Source organism: Callospermophilus lateralis, chromosome 2 (genome assembly GCF_048772815.1).
Source record: "Callospermophilus lateralis isolate mCalLat2 chromosome 2, mCalLat2.hap1, whole genome shotgun sequence".
Classification (NCBI taxonomy): domain Eukaryota; kingdom Metazoa; phylum Chordata; class Mammalia; order Rodentia; family Sciuridae; genus Callospermophilus; species Callospermophilus lateralis.
The window spans coordinates 48,898,352-48,913,633 of NC_135306.1; the positions used below are offsets into that span (position 1 = coordinate 48,898,352).

The window sequence follows — 15,282 nt, forward strand, 5'->3', positions numbered from 1 at the left end:
CTAAAAAAAAATAAAATAAAATAAAAATAAGTCAGCAATGTATGAGTATCCTAAATCCTTGGAGTACAATTATTTTTACCCATGTCATCCAAGAAAGGACACATGACAACAGGATGCAAAGTACAGAGTGTTCAAGCTTCATCTACTTCTCTGTTTTATTTGGGGTCCATCTTGACTCACACAACAAATGTTAAAATTTGTACACTTTGCTACAGGCTGGATTTTCTCTGAATTCAAACCCAATTCCAAGGCTGCCATCAATATGTGCACTGCTCCCAGCTACTTTCCAATCCCTCTAAGGCCTCACTGGCCCTCTAAGGCCCAGCTGTCCCATACAGCTTAAAAATCCTATAAACTAGAAACAAAGAGAGACAGGGAAGGAGAAAGAGGTGACAGGCGAATTCAGATAGTCCTCACTTCCCCACCTTCATTCACTGTCCATTCCATATCTCCTTCAAATTTGATGTCAAATGTTCACATGAAGTATAAGATAGGGAGAGAGGAAAATTGGTGAAGAAAGTAAAGAGTTTTAAAATGCATTTATTTCTTTAAAAATCTTTAAGGATATGAAGTCACCTTGTTAAAACATAATGAATCATCAATTGATGCTTAAACTATAAGCTTAAAGGATGATGGAAAACGTTGTACTAGAAGCAACAGGATGATACCACCTGACCCCACTGATTCATCTTAGCATCCCCAAAAGAAACCCAGACATTGTATCTTTATTAGTTAACAGGATATACGTGGAACCCCATAAGAATATTCTTGCCTAAAAAAATTCAACATGGATCTACATAGCTCTCTATATGTAACTACCAATTTACAGTAAATACATGAAATCAAAAAAAAAGATAAAGAACACCATTTGCCTTTTACATTTTACAGGACAAATGACTGTTTCTCCAACAAATCAATGACATAGGGAAAAGGAGGAGTAAAGGGGTATAGGGTTGTGGCACAGTGATATAACTCTTGCCTTGCATGTATGAGGTGTTGGGTTCGATCCTCAGTACCATATAAAAATAAATGAAAAAATAAAGGCATTGCATTCATCTATGACTTAAAAATATATATATATTTAAAGAAAAGAAGGGGTAAAGGGATTGACACAGAGTAAGTTACTTGAAAGACATAGAGCCAAATATATAATTTGGAAAATTTATTTGAATTCTGATTCCAAATTATCAACTATAATATGAGACCACTGGCACAACTGACAATTCTGAAATATGGACTACTAGAGAATATTAAGGAATTGGTGTAAATTTTCTTACATGATAATAATGTAATAATTATATTTAAGAGGAAAAGTCCTTATTATTTAAAAATAATTACTTTTTTAAACAGTAACTACAGCAGAAAAAACTGTATAGAATGAGACTGACAAAATGATTTTATTGTACTCTCTATTTATGTGTATGTCTAAAATTTTCCACAGTAAGATATTTTTAAGAATAAAGAAAAATGGGGGGCACTGGGAAACGACGGGGTGGTGGCGCAGAGATACAGCAATGCTGATTCTGCGGGCTCCTGCCAGCTAGGCATTTGCTGAGCTCGGAGCTGAATTCTGGGTTGGAGACGGGGGAAGGAAACGGTCCAGTTCGGTTCTCCACACCGGTCAGAGCACGGAGGAAGCCAGCGGCCACCATCTTGGAGAGCTGACGTCACCATCCTTGTTTTCGACTGATTGCAGCTCTTTCAGCTATAGAACAGGTAATTTCAGGCTGACAATTGTCTGCGTCTCGCAGACAAATTGCTCAGACTTAGTGCTAAATAACACGCGGAAACTGCTTCTTGGAGCCTGCTCCTATCAGAACACGCACCGAGCCCGGAGCGGCGGAGCTCCGGCTCCCGGAGCGGCTCTGGCCCAGGGCTATAGAACCCGCGGAAACTGCTTCTTGGAGCCTGCTCCTGTCGGAGCATGCACCAAGTCCGGAGAGGCCGAATTCTGGCTCCCGGAACTGCTCTGGCCCAGGGATAAAGAACCCGCGGAAACTGTTTCTCGGTCCGGGTCCTGCTGAATACTGTGGAGGCCAGAGGGGCGGAGCAGAGCCGCTGCCGGAGCCCGGAACAGGCCCAGCGACCCGCCGGCATGGTGTCGCGTCACCCCGGCTAGAGCAGGGGCCGAACAGAGCCGCCGCCCGCGCCCGGAACAGGTCTAGCGACCTGCCGGCGTGGTTGTCAAGAAACCCCAATTGGAGTAGGGGGAAAGCAGATCCTCCACCCGCGTCCGCAAGGTAGGCAGGCCTGTGACAGACTGGCAGAACAGCCCCAGCGGCCTGCCAGCGTGGTAGACACGTCACACCACTTGGGGGAGGGGCAGAGCAGAGCCGCTCCCCGAGCCCGGATCAGGCCCAGTGGCCCGCCGGCGTGGCAGTCACATCACTCCATTTGGAGTAGGGGCAGAGCAGAGCCGCCGCCCGAGCCTGCAAGGTAGACAGACTTGCGACCGACCAGCGGAACAGGCCCAGCGGTCTACTGGTGTGGTAGACACGTCACACCAATTGGAGGAGGGGCAGAGCAGAGCTGCCTCCCGAGTCCGCAAGGTAGGCAGACCCGCGTCCGACCGGCGGATCAGGCCCAGCGGCCTGCTGGTGTGGTAGACACGCCACGAGTCACCCCAATTGGAGTAGGGGCAGAGCAGAGCCTTCGCCCGCAGTCGGAGCAGGCCCAGCGGCCCGACAGCGTCGTAGTCACGTCAACCCAATTGGAGCAGGGACAGGGCAGAGCCGCCACCCGCGCCCAGAACAGGTCCAGCGACCTGCCGGCGTAGTAGTCACGACACCTCAATTGGAGTAGGGGCAGAGCAGATCCTCCACCCGAGCCCGCATGATAGGAAGGCCTGTGACAGACTGGCGGAACAGGCCCAGCGGCCTACCGGCGTGGTAGACACGTCACACCACTTGGGGGAGGGGCAGAGCAGAGCCGCAGCCTGCGCCCAGAACAGGCTCAGCGACCTGCCGGCGTGGTAGTCACGACAACCCAATTGGAGAAGGGGCAGAGCAGAGCCGCCGCCCGCGCCTGCAAGGTAGTCAGATCCGCGACTAACTGGCAGAACAGGCCCAGAGGTTCACGGACGTGGTAGACACGTCACACCAATTGGAGGAAGGGCAGAGCAGAGCCGCTGCCCGCGCCACCAAGGTAGGCAGACCTGCGACTGACTGGCAGAACAGTCCCAGCGGCCCGCCAGCGTGGTAGACAGATCACCCCAATTGGAGGAGGAGCAGAGCTGCCGCCCGCCCCTGCAAGGGAGACTTTTCAACTATACAAGAGCAATATAAATATATAGGGGGAAAATTTCAAAAACACAACAGTTTCACTAAGCAGAAAGAAACACGAGCAATATGAAAACACAAGGAAAGAAAGGACCACAAGCAATGCAGGTCAACTCAAATTTAGAAGAGGTAATAGCTGCAGCAGATGGAATGTCAGATAAAGAATTCAGGATATACATGCTGCAGATGATCTGGAGTCTCAAGGAAGACATTAGACAGCAAAATCAGACAATGAAAGATCACTTCGACCACTTCGACAATGTATTACATAAACAAATCCAAGAAGCAAAAGATCAACTATACAGGGAGATAGAGGTAATAAAAAACAAACAAACAGAAATCCTAGAAATGCAGGAAGCAATAAACCAACTTAAAAACTCAATTGAGAATACTACCAGCAGAGTAGAACACTTAGAAGATAGAACATCAGACAATGAAGACAAAGTATTTCAACTTGAAAAGAACATAGACAGCTCAGCAAAATGTTAAGAAACCATGAGCAGAACATCCAAGAAATATGGGATAATATAAAGAGACCAAACTTAAGAGTCATTGGGATACAGGAAGGTATAGAGGTCCAAACCAAAGGAATGAGCCACCTATTCAATGAAATAATACGAGAAAACTTCCCAGACTTGAAGAATGAGACAGAATCCCAAATCCTAGAAGCATACAGGATGCCGAATGTGCAAAATCATAAGAGATCCACACCTAGACACATTATATGAAGATGCCCAACATACAGAATAAGGAGAGAATTTTAAAAGCTACAAGAGAAAGGAAGCAGATTACATTTAGGGGTAAACCAATCAGGATAACAGCTGATCTTTCAACACAGACTCTGAAAGCTAGAAGATCCTGGAATAACATATTTCAAAAACTGAAAGAAAATGGGTTCCAACCAAGAATCATGTATCCAGCAAAATTAAGCTTCAGGATGGAAGATGAAATTAAAACCTTCCACGATAAACAAAAGTTAAAAGAATTTGCAGCTAGAAAACCATGTCTTCAAAACATCCTCGGCAAAACATTACAGGAAGAGGAAATGGAAAATAACAATGAAAACCAACAGTGGGAGGTAGGACAGTAAAGGGGGGAAAAATAATCAAAAAGGAAAACAAACCATGTTTAGTAACATAAATAAACAAATATGGCTGGAAGAACAACCCATATCGCAATAATAACCCTAAATGTTAATGGCTTAAACTCACCAATCAAGAGACACAGGCTAGTAGAATGGATCACAAAACAAGACCCAACAATATGCTGCCTACAGGAGACGCATTTGATAGGAAAAGACATACATAGACTGAAGGTGAAAGGTTGGGAAAAATCATATCACTCATATGGACTTCGGAAACAAGCAGGAGTGTCCATACTCATATCAAATAAAATAGATTTCAAGCCAAAGTTAATCAAAAGGGATAAAGAGGGACACTACATACTGCTCAAGGGAACCATACACCAACAAGACATAACTATCATAAATATATATGCCCCAAACAATGGTGCAGCTATGTTCATCAAACAAACTCTTCTCAAGTTTAAGAGTCTAATAGACCAACATACAATAATCATGGGAGACTTCAACACACCTCTCTCACCACTACACAGATCTTCCAAACAAAAGTTGAATAAGGAAACTATAGAACTCAATAACACAATTAATAACCTAGACTTAATTGATATATATAGAATATACCACCCAACATCAAGCAGTTACACTTTTTTCTCAGCAGCACATGGATCCTTCTCAAAAATAGATCATATATTATGTCACAGGGCAACTCTTAGACAATATAAAGGAGTGGAGATAATACCATGCATCTTATCCGATCATAATGGAATGAAACTGAAAATCAACGATAAAAGAAGGAAGGAAAAAACATGCATCACTTGGAGAATGAACAATTGGTTACTAAATGATCAATGGGTTATAGAAGACATCAAGGAGGAAATTAAAAAATTCTTAGAGATAAATGAAAGCACAGACACAACATATCGGAATCTATGGGACACATTAAAAGCAGTTCTAAGAGGAAAACTCATTGCTTGGAGTTCATTCCTTAAAAAAAGAAAAAACCAACAAATAAATGATCTCATACTCCATCTCAAAATCCTAGAAAAAGAAGAGCAAAACAACAGCAAAAGAAGTAGAAGGCAAGAAATTATTAAAATCAGAGCTGAAATTAATGAAATCGAAACAAAAGAAACAATTGAAAAGATTGACAAAACTAAAAGTTGGTTCTTTGAAAAAATAAATAAAATCGACAGACCCTTAGCCATGCTAACGAAGAGAAGAAGAGAGAGAAATCAAATTACTAGCATACGGGATGAAAAAGGCAATATCACAACAGACACTTCAGAAATACAGAAGATAATCAGAAACTATTTTGAATCCTTATACTCCAATAAAATAGAAGATAGTGAAGGCATCGATAAATTTCTTAAGTCATATGACCTGCCCAGATTAAGGCAGGAGGATATAGACTACCTAAACAGACCAATATCAATTGAGGAAATAGAAGAAACCATCAAAAGACTACCAACTAAGAAAAGCCCAGGACCAGATGGGTATACAGCAGAGTTTTACAAAACCTTTAAAGAGGAACAGATACCAATACTTTTCAAGCTATTTCAGGAAATAGAAAAAGAGGGAGAACTTCCAAATTCATTCTATGAGGCCAACATCACCCTGATTCCTAAACCAGACAAAGACACTTCAAAGAAAGAAAACTACAGACCAATATCTCTAATGAACCTAGATGCAAAAATCCTCAATAAAATTCTGGCAAATCGGATTCAAAAACATATCAAAAAAATTGTGCACCATGATCAAGTAGGATTCATCCCTGGGATGCAAGGCTGGTTCAATATACGGAAATCAATTAATGTTATTCACCACATCAATAGACTTAAAAAGAAGAACCATATGATCATCTCGATAGATGCAGAAAAAGCATTCGACAAAGTACAGCATCCCTTTATGTTCAAAACGCTAGAAAAACTAGGGATAACAGGAACTTACCTCAACATTGTAAAAGCAATCTATGCTAAGCCTCAGGCTAGCATCATTCTGAATGGAGAAAAATTGAAGGCATTCCCTCTAAAATCTGGAACAAGACAGGGATGCCCTCTCTCACCACTTCTGTTCAACATAGTTCTCGAAACACTGGCCAGAGCAATTAGACAGACGAAAAAAATTAAAGGCATAAAAATAGGAAAAGAAGAACTTAAATTATCACTATTTGCAGATGACATGATTCTATACCTAGCAGACCCAAAAGGGTCTACAAAGAAACTATTAGAGCTAATAAATGAATTCAGCAAAGTGGCAGGATATAAAATCAACACGTATAAATCAAAGGCATTCCTGTATATCAGCGACAAATCCTCTGAAATGGAAATGAGGACAACCACTCCATTCACAATATCCCCCCAAAAAATAAAATACTTAGGAATCAACCTAACAAAACAGGTGAAAGACTTATACAATGAAAACTACAGAACCCTAAAGAGAGAAATAGAAGAAGATCTTAGAAGATGGAAAAATATACCCTGTTCATGGATAGGCAGAACTAACATCATCAAAATGACGATATTACCAAAAGTTCTCTATAGGTTTAATGCAATGCCAATCAAAATCCCAATGGCATTTCTTATAGAAATAGAGAAAGCAATCATGAAATTCATATGGAAAAATAAAAGACCCAGAATAGCAAAAACAATGCTAAGCAGGAAGGGTGAATCAGGCGGTATAGCGATACCAGACTTCAAACTATACTACAGAGCAATAGTAACAAAAACAGCATGGTACTGGTACCAAAACAGGCGGGTGGACCAATGGTACAGAACAGAGGACACAGAAACCAATCCACAAAACTACAACTATCTTATATTTGATAAAGGGGCTAAAAGCATGCAATGGAGGAAGGATAGCATCTTCAACAAATGGTGCTGGGAAAACTGGAAATCCATATGCAACAAAATGAAACTGAATCCCTTTCTCTCGCCATGCACAAAAGTTAACTCAAAATGGATCAAGGAGCTTGATATCAAATCAGAGACACAGCGTCTGATAGAAGAAAAAGTCGGCTACGATCTACATACTGTGGGGTCGGGCTCCAAATTCCTCAATAGGACACCCATAGCACAACAGTTAATAACTAGAATCAACAAATGGGACTTACTCAAACTAAAAAGTTTTTTCTCAGCAAAAGAAACAATAAGAGAGGTAAATAGGGAGCCTACATCCTGGGAACAAATCTTTACTCCTCACACTTCAGATAGAGCCCTAATATCCAGAGTATACAAAGAACTCAAAAAATTAGACAACAAGATAACAAATAACCCAATCAACAAATGGGCCAAAGACATGAACAGACACTTCTCAGAGGAGGACATACAATCAATCAACAAGTACATGAAAAAATGCTCACCATCCCTAGCAGTCAGAGAAATGCAAATCAAAACCACCCTAAGATACCATCTCACTCCAGTAAGATTGGCAGCCATTATGAAGTCAAACAACAACAAGTGCTGGCGAGGATGTGGGGAAAAGGGTACACTTGTTCATTGTTGGTGGGACTGCAAATTGGTGCAGCCAATCTGGAAAGCAGTATGGAGATTTCTTGGAAAGCTGGGAATGGAACCACCATTTGACCCAGCTATTCCCCTTCTCGGTCTATTCCCTAAAGACCTAAATAGAGCATGCTACAGGGACACTGCTACATCGATGTTCATAGCAGCACAATTCACAATAGCAAGACTGTGGAACCAACCTAGATGCCCTTCAATAGACGAATGGATAAAAAAAATGTGGCATTTATACACAATGGAGTATTACTCTGCATTAAGAAATGACAAAATCATAGAATTTGGAGGGAAATGGATGGCATTAGAGCAGATTATGCTAAGTGAAGCCAGCCAATCCCTAAAAAACAAATGCCAAATGTCTTCTTTGATATAAGGAGAGTAACTAAGAACAGAGTAGGGACGAAGAGCATGAGAAGAAGATTAACATTAAACAGGGAAGAGAGGTGGGAGGGAAAGGGAGGGAGAAGGGAAATTGCATGGAAATGGAAGGAGACCCTCAGGGTTATACAAAATTACATACAAGAGGTAGCGAGGGGAAAGGGAAAAATAATACAAGGGGGAGATATGAACTGCAGTAGAGTGGGTAGAGAGAGAAGAGGGGAGGGGAGGGAAGGGGAGGGGGATAGTAAAGGATAGGAAAGGCAGCAGAATACAACAGACCCTAGTATGGCAATATATAAATCAATGGAAGTGTAACTGATGTGATTCTGCAATTTGTATACGGGGTAAAAATGGGAGTTCATAACCCACTTGAATCAAAGTGTGAAATATGATATATCAAGAACTATGTAATGTTTTGAACAACCAACAATAAAAAAAAAAAGAAGTGGATACAATAAAAAATGCAAACTTGTATCTAAATCAATCTGAGGTTTAACAAGTTTGATGGGTTACCATGCCCATAAAAGATATAATCTTCATCTTCCATCTCTCTAAATCTTATAAGTTAGTTTTAAAAAGAACATTTTTTTTCTGTTAACTGTAATTTAAATGAAGCATACTCTTAAAGTTCCACAATTAGAAATGGCAGAGTTGGAATCTTATCCAAGCAGGTTTAAATGTTAAATGTTAGGTTGACTATTTATGACATTATTAGCTTCATTTTGTTTATACTTTAAAGTTAATTGCTAATTAATGCTCCACACTTTTCAATGTTCAAGTTCCTGCCTTCTAAATCATTTTCCCTTCCTACTATCCTTATTTTCATTAATTAAAAGCAATATTCCTTATTATAAAATGTAATCACTAATGCCTACCTCAAAAGTTCAATCTTGAATATTGTGGCCATGGTTGAGTGATATTAAACTACTTGCAGTCCCTTAAAAATGCTTATTACTTTATGTCTTTATGTTGGTATATTATGTTGGCATGTGAACATTCATTAAATACTTTTTGAGTGAAAAAAAAAAAAAGAAAAATGGGGGAGGGGGCTGGGGTATAGCTCAGTCAGTAGAGTGCTTGCTTCACATGCACAAGGCCCTGGGTTCAATCCCCAGCACCACCAAAAATAAAAAATAAATGGGGGAAAAAACTAGACATTGTAAGATTGTAATATGAACTATTAAAAAATTATTTTCATGCACAACTCCTAATGTGTGTGAATGAAGATTTCCTTAATGGTATGCAACAAAACCAAAATGAGGCACTTAAGAGATTATTAGTTTTATTCATAATCATTAATTTCAAATGTCATGCTCATTATAAGAACCTTGCATTTCAGACTGATTTTATAATAATATTATTCTATAAATTTAAAATAGCTTGTATTTTTGAATAATACAAAACATCTCTTCTGAAGTTCTCATAAGACATTTATAGAGAAGGGAAGGCTGGGGATATAGCTCAGTTGGTACAGAGCTTGCTTTTCATGTACAAAGCTCTAGTTTCAATCCCCAGTACCCTCCTCCATACATACACACACACACACACACACACACACACACACACACAAAGGATTGAAAATCTCTGCTTTAGATTATCCCATCCCTTTCACATATTAATTGTTTCAACATTGCTAGGGATTTCTGTTTGTTTTGGGAGTTTTTTGTTTATTCTCTTTTGTTTTACAGTGCTGGGGATAAAACCAGGTTCTTGCATATCCTAGGCAAATGCTCTCCAATGAGCCATACCCCCAGACTTCAGCTTCTCTTTGAACAAAAATATTATATGATTTGCAACTTAAAGTGAAGATGTTGCTATGAAGTACCATGAGCAGGTAGTCTATGCAGTTGAGCAGAGACCATGATACCCTTCTTGAAAAGAATAAAGAACCTGGGTACAGAACACTAACTAGCAACCCTTTAAAAAAAAAAAAAAAAAAAAAAAAAGAATGTCACAAAAGTACTAGCAAGGGGGGGTCCAGAAATGCACTCCAATAACAATCCAGAATCTATTCAAGAGTTTTTCCACAAAATATGGAAGAGATATATAGGTCTGAAAAAGGCTGCACTATCAATAGCCTACCTTTCATTGACTCAATCAACAGTGATTAGATGCCTGCCTGACTTGTGCCAGACTCTATAAATTGTTCTTGTCAGGTATTTTGGTCAAGGCCAATAAAAGCCAACTATCACAGCAGGTATAGGCAGAAAATCAGGAAACAAATTCCATACATCTACTAGTTATCCAAACAGAAAATTTTGAGAAAACAGTGGAAATATGGAATCTGGATTTCAAGAGAAGAGGTTCAGACTGAAAACAGAAATTTGGAACTAACAAGAAATGACTAGTATTTAAAGCTAATATTTCAAGACTGAATGAGTATTTGGTCTTTGAGTGATCCCTGAAATCCAGGGGTAAGAGGTCAGGGAAATAAGAAAGAACCAGAGAAAGAGTCTAAATTGCAATTCCAGCAACTCAGGAGGCTAAGGCAGGAGGATCACAAGTTCAAGTACCAAAAAAGAAAAGAAAAGAAAGAAAAAAGTCTAAAAAGGAGCAGAGGGAATTATAAGTAAAGAAAGTGTGTTAAGCAGAGAATAATTAACTATCTCAAAAAATGCTGCTAAATCAAATAAGGGATGAGGTTTAAGAACAGATCTTCAGACCTTAAGGGTCCACAGAAGGAACGAGCAAGCACACGTGCTGACCCCTTTTATTGAGGAGAAGCCATTCAAATGAGGCAAGAGGTCAAGTTTTGAGGGGCTCAGTCTAGCTTCATGATATCTGCTGTCAGCAGGTTGACTGACATCTAGGAAGGCCACACCCCAGGGCACAGTAAGAGAAGGGGACAGACAATGGGCATTTCCATGGAACATTCTATCCTAAACAGGGCAAGGAGTAATATTACAAAGGAACAGGTAAGCATAGCTCCACCCACGGGGATGTAGGAAGGCACGCCCATGCATGCTCAAGCAGGAGGACACAATTGCTGGACCTAAAGATCGGGGCTACCATTTATGGTTACCTAGGAAACCAGATCACAATGCCACACCAATCAGAAGGGAAGACAAACACTGGTCATGTATTATGTCGGCCTCCCACATACATGTATAAAGACTCGAATTGGGCATCAGCCTACTTTATATACAAACAGAGATATGAAAAATTGTGGTACATATGTGTAATAAGAATTGTAATGCAAAAAAAGTACATGTATAAAGACATGAATTGGCATGAACATACTTTATACAAAGACATGAAAAATTGTGCTCTATATGTGTAATAAGAATTGTAATACATTCTGCTGTCGTGTATTTAAAAAATAAAATCAATTAAAAAAAAAAAAAAGAACAGATCCTCAGGTTTAGCAAAATTAAAAAGCCATTAGTGGGGCTGGAGTTGTGGCTCAGTGGTAGAGCATTCGCCTAGCACCTGCAAGACACTGGGTTCAATCCTCAGCACCGCATTAAAAATAAATAAAAATAAAAACAAATAAACATAAAGGTAAAAAAAAAAGCCATTAGTAACTCCAAGAAAAGAAACTTCATTAGAGTGGTGAGAAAAGCCTGATTAACATGTGATACAGAAAGGATGGGAGATAAGAAGATGAACACATGAGTATAGTTTTGCCTTAAATGGAGGCAAAGAAGTTGTACAGTGGCTTGAAGGGAAAATGGAGTCCAGAAGGAATTATTATTTTAAGATAGAAAAAAGAACATCACATTTGTATACTTATGGATACTATTCAGCAATGAGGGAAGAATGTGATATTGCAGGAGAGACAAAGAGACACACTGGAGCCAAATCTTTAGTAGATGAAAGGAATGAGACCTAGTACACTCTAGAGGAGCTTAAGAAACACAAGCTGGGTGTAGTGGCACATACCTGTAGTTCCAATGCTCATGGGCTGAAGCAGAAGGATCACTTGATCCCAGGAGTATAAGTCCAGACTACAAAATATTGAGACTACATGAAGTAGGAAGAGAAGGGGGAGGAGAAAGAAAGGAAGGCAGGCAGACAGACTGTTCACTGAGACTAAAAGTCACAAAATCACAGAAGGGAAATCAGAGGTAAATGCACGCATGCCTACCTCCCACCCAGAGCAATTATCAATTATATCAAGAAATTTTTCACACCTTTGAGTCCTATCACTGAACTAAAATACTCAACCTAACCTTCTGGGCAATCTAACAGTAGATGAAAAGTATCTGCCTAAGTATTATGGAAGTTCAAAGGTCAACAAGAGGTATATAAAAGCAAAAAAGTCACTGCCTCTTTCTTTTACAAACACAAATATTCACTGGAGACTTAAATGTTCTTTTTTAATTTAAAAACTACTATGCTAGTTCTCCTATTCAACAGAAATTATATACTGACTTGATGGGTAAAAGTTGACTACAGGAAGTTTCATCAAAACTTGAAATTTCATGAACTATCATTTGGCACTTCAAAGCTATTCATATACTTCAGAAAAGCCCTGTCATCCTTAAACCCAAATGTTTCCTCTTTTCAACCTGTCTTCCTCTCTACTAACCAGTCTTCCTTCCGTTCCAACATTTTGAATTCTGCTGCCATTCTATAAACTTTCTTATTTACTCAATCTATTCATTAGATGTTCCCCCTACTTTATAGGCCTAATGAAACTAAACTCTCCTTTGGTGTCCCATATCATAAAAGACTTATCATCCTTCCAAGTCCTAAGATCCAGAGAATGTTTTCATCCTATTGGCTCTCCTACACTGTACCTTTGTGGGCATAATATCCAAGTGCCTTCATCTCTCATTCTTTGGATCACCGCCACAGGCAGTCTAAAACCTTAGAAACCTATTGTGGAAATAGTATATACAACTTCTAGCCAACTTACTAGTAATCATGAGTCATACATAGATACTTATGTAATTATACTATGTTTTGTTATACTAAATATCTATAGAGCTTAGTAATTTTTTAGAAATATTCTATAATTATAGATAGCACATTTTCCAAACCCCTAATTTTTGTATAGACAATTTAATTTAACTTATGGCCTGTGAACAATATCCAAAAAGCACCATGAGGCTATGAATAAAGTCTCAGAACTACTTTAGAAATCATTTTACCCCTGAAGCCAACTGATCTACTTGTAAGTACCATCAATCAATCAACAGATGAAAATCTACAACATCTCTATAAGCATTTTTATCTCAAAGTAACAGTTTATTCACTTTTCATTATCAGGTTTCAGTTAGAACCATTGATCAAAATCTAGTATATGTTATACTGATACAACAAATGTTTAAAAAGACATTACATTGATAGACATTAGCCAGTTAATTAATTAACTAACATTAACCAAGTAAGCTAATAATCAAGGCAGAGGTTTTAGCTATCACTAATCTACCAAAGCAAATCTAAATGCCTTTAAAATTGCATTTTTATCAAATTGTTTCTGCACAATATCTTCATATATATTTAAAAGCCCATGATTATGACATTTCAAAATTTAGATGAGTCATAGTGCTTTCTTTGCAGGAACTGAATGTCAATCAAAATTGTAAACATGCACTTGCTTGTCAAAAAGTGAATGAAAACAGTGTTCACTGAAACAGTAAAATACATAATCACAAAATACATCCTGTGTTTTTAAAATGGTCTGTTCCCAACTGTTCACACAGTTCAGTAAATAAGCTGTATGCCCCTCCTCTCCTTGAGCATCCCAAAATTACAAAATACTTCTAATTGCATCCCCACATCTTACATTAGGTGACTGAGACCATTAGATCTTTAGTGGCACAGTAGCAGGATTAAACCTCAGAGCCACTTGGTTTAAGACTTCTAAAGGTAAAAGAAAGGAAAACTGAATAGGGTACCAGAAGAGCTCTATGTTTTGTACCTAAATGTAGAGCCTAAAATTGAACTATAAAAAAGAAAGAAAAACCCATCTCAAATCTTTTCAACTCAGACAATGAAACTGGCAAATAAACTGCAAGAAAAAGCAAGGAATGTGGATTTTAGTATTCAGTATAAAACTCTGACCATCAAGGCCAGACTATCAAGGAATCCATTTAAAAAAAAAAAAAGTGGGGGGGTTTGCAATGAATGAGTGAATGACTGCATGATAACTAGCAGGATAACTTCACTGACTTCAAAATCTCCAAATTCAGAAACCAATCTGAGGCATCAGGAAGCCAGAGTTGAAATTAACTCGCGGAGGGTAGCTGCAACTGCAGATGTCTGCAAATCTCTGCATACTTGTTGCGGACATTTCAAAACATGTATAAATGAAATACACACACACACACATTCATATTCGTATATTCTTTCTCCACCCCCCCAATCCCTTTTCTTCAGGAAATTCCTGCAAGCGCAAACGAAGCCTGAGAACTAGTTCTGAAAGAAGTCTCTGCTCACCCATAAGCCTTTGCATTAAAGTGGACCTGATAAGCGTAAGAGTCCCCGGGAATGATGAGACAGTGACCCCAGGCCAGGCAGAAGGCAAGCGGAATCACTTGCGCCGCCCCTGATTAGTAAACCTAACAAGTGTGGGGACCATTGCAACCTGCTGCAGGTAGTTAAGCAAGGGTCACGCCAACCGGTTTTGGAGTCTGGATGCCGCTGAGTCCCACCGCAGGCATCAGAGCCAGCACTGCCAGAGTACTGTAACAGCAGAAGGCCTGGTCCTCCGGGAGTTCAGAACCCAGACAGGTCTGGACCAAGGCAAACAGCAGGTCCTGTCCGTTTCCCTGCCGCCCCACATTGCGACGCGGCCCTGCCACATGCTCTACTGCCCGATCTCGCAGCACAGCCCCAGGTCGCTGGGCCGCAGCCGCCCTCCACTCAAGCAAACCCAGGCCGCAGGCGGGAGCGATCCAGCGGCTGCTGATTATAGGGAAACAGCACGCGGAGAGCAGCCTATCAACCCGCAAGGCTTACCTCTCTTCTGCCACAAGCTCAGCCCCGCACCGGCTTCCTGACGTGGCCCACCCCGCCGCCCCGAAAACCTGGGGGCGGTGCTAAAGGAGACAGCCAATAGACTGCAGACGTCGAGGGT

The 15,282-nt window shown here is 40.1% G+C and overlaps 1 protein-coding gene across 1 annotated transcript in view; it reads right to left on the reverse strand.

Annotated features, from left to right (window-relative positions):
• Positions 1-15,215, reverse strand: part of Focad (focadhesin) — a 282,028-nt gene extending 266,813 nt beyond the window's left edge. The window contains exon 1 of the mRNA XM_076843402.2: positions 15,165-15,215. The gene's annotated coding sequence lies outside the window, so the exon portion shown is untranslated. The remainder of the gene's footprint in view (positions 1-15,164) is intronic.
• Positions 15,216-15,282: the final 67 nt, after the last annotated feature.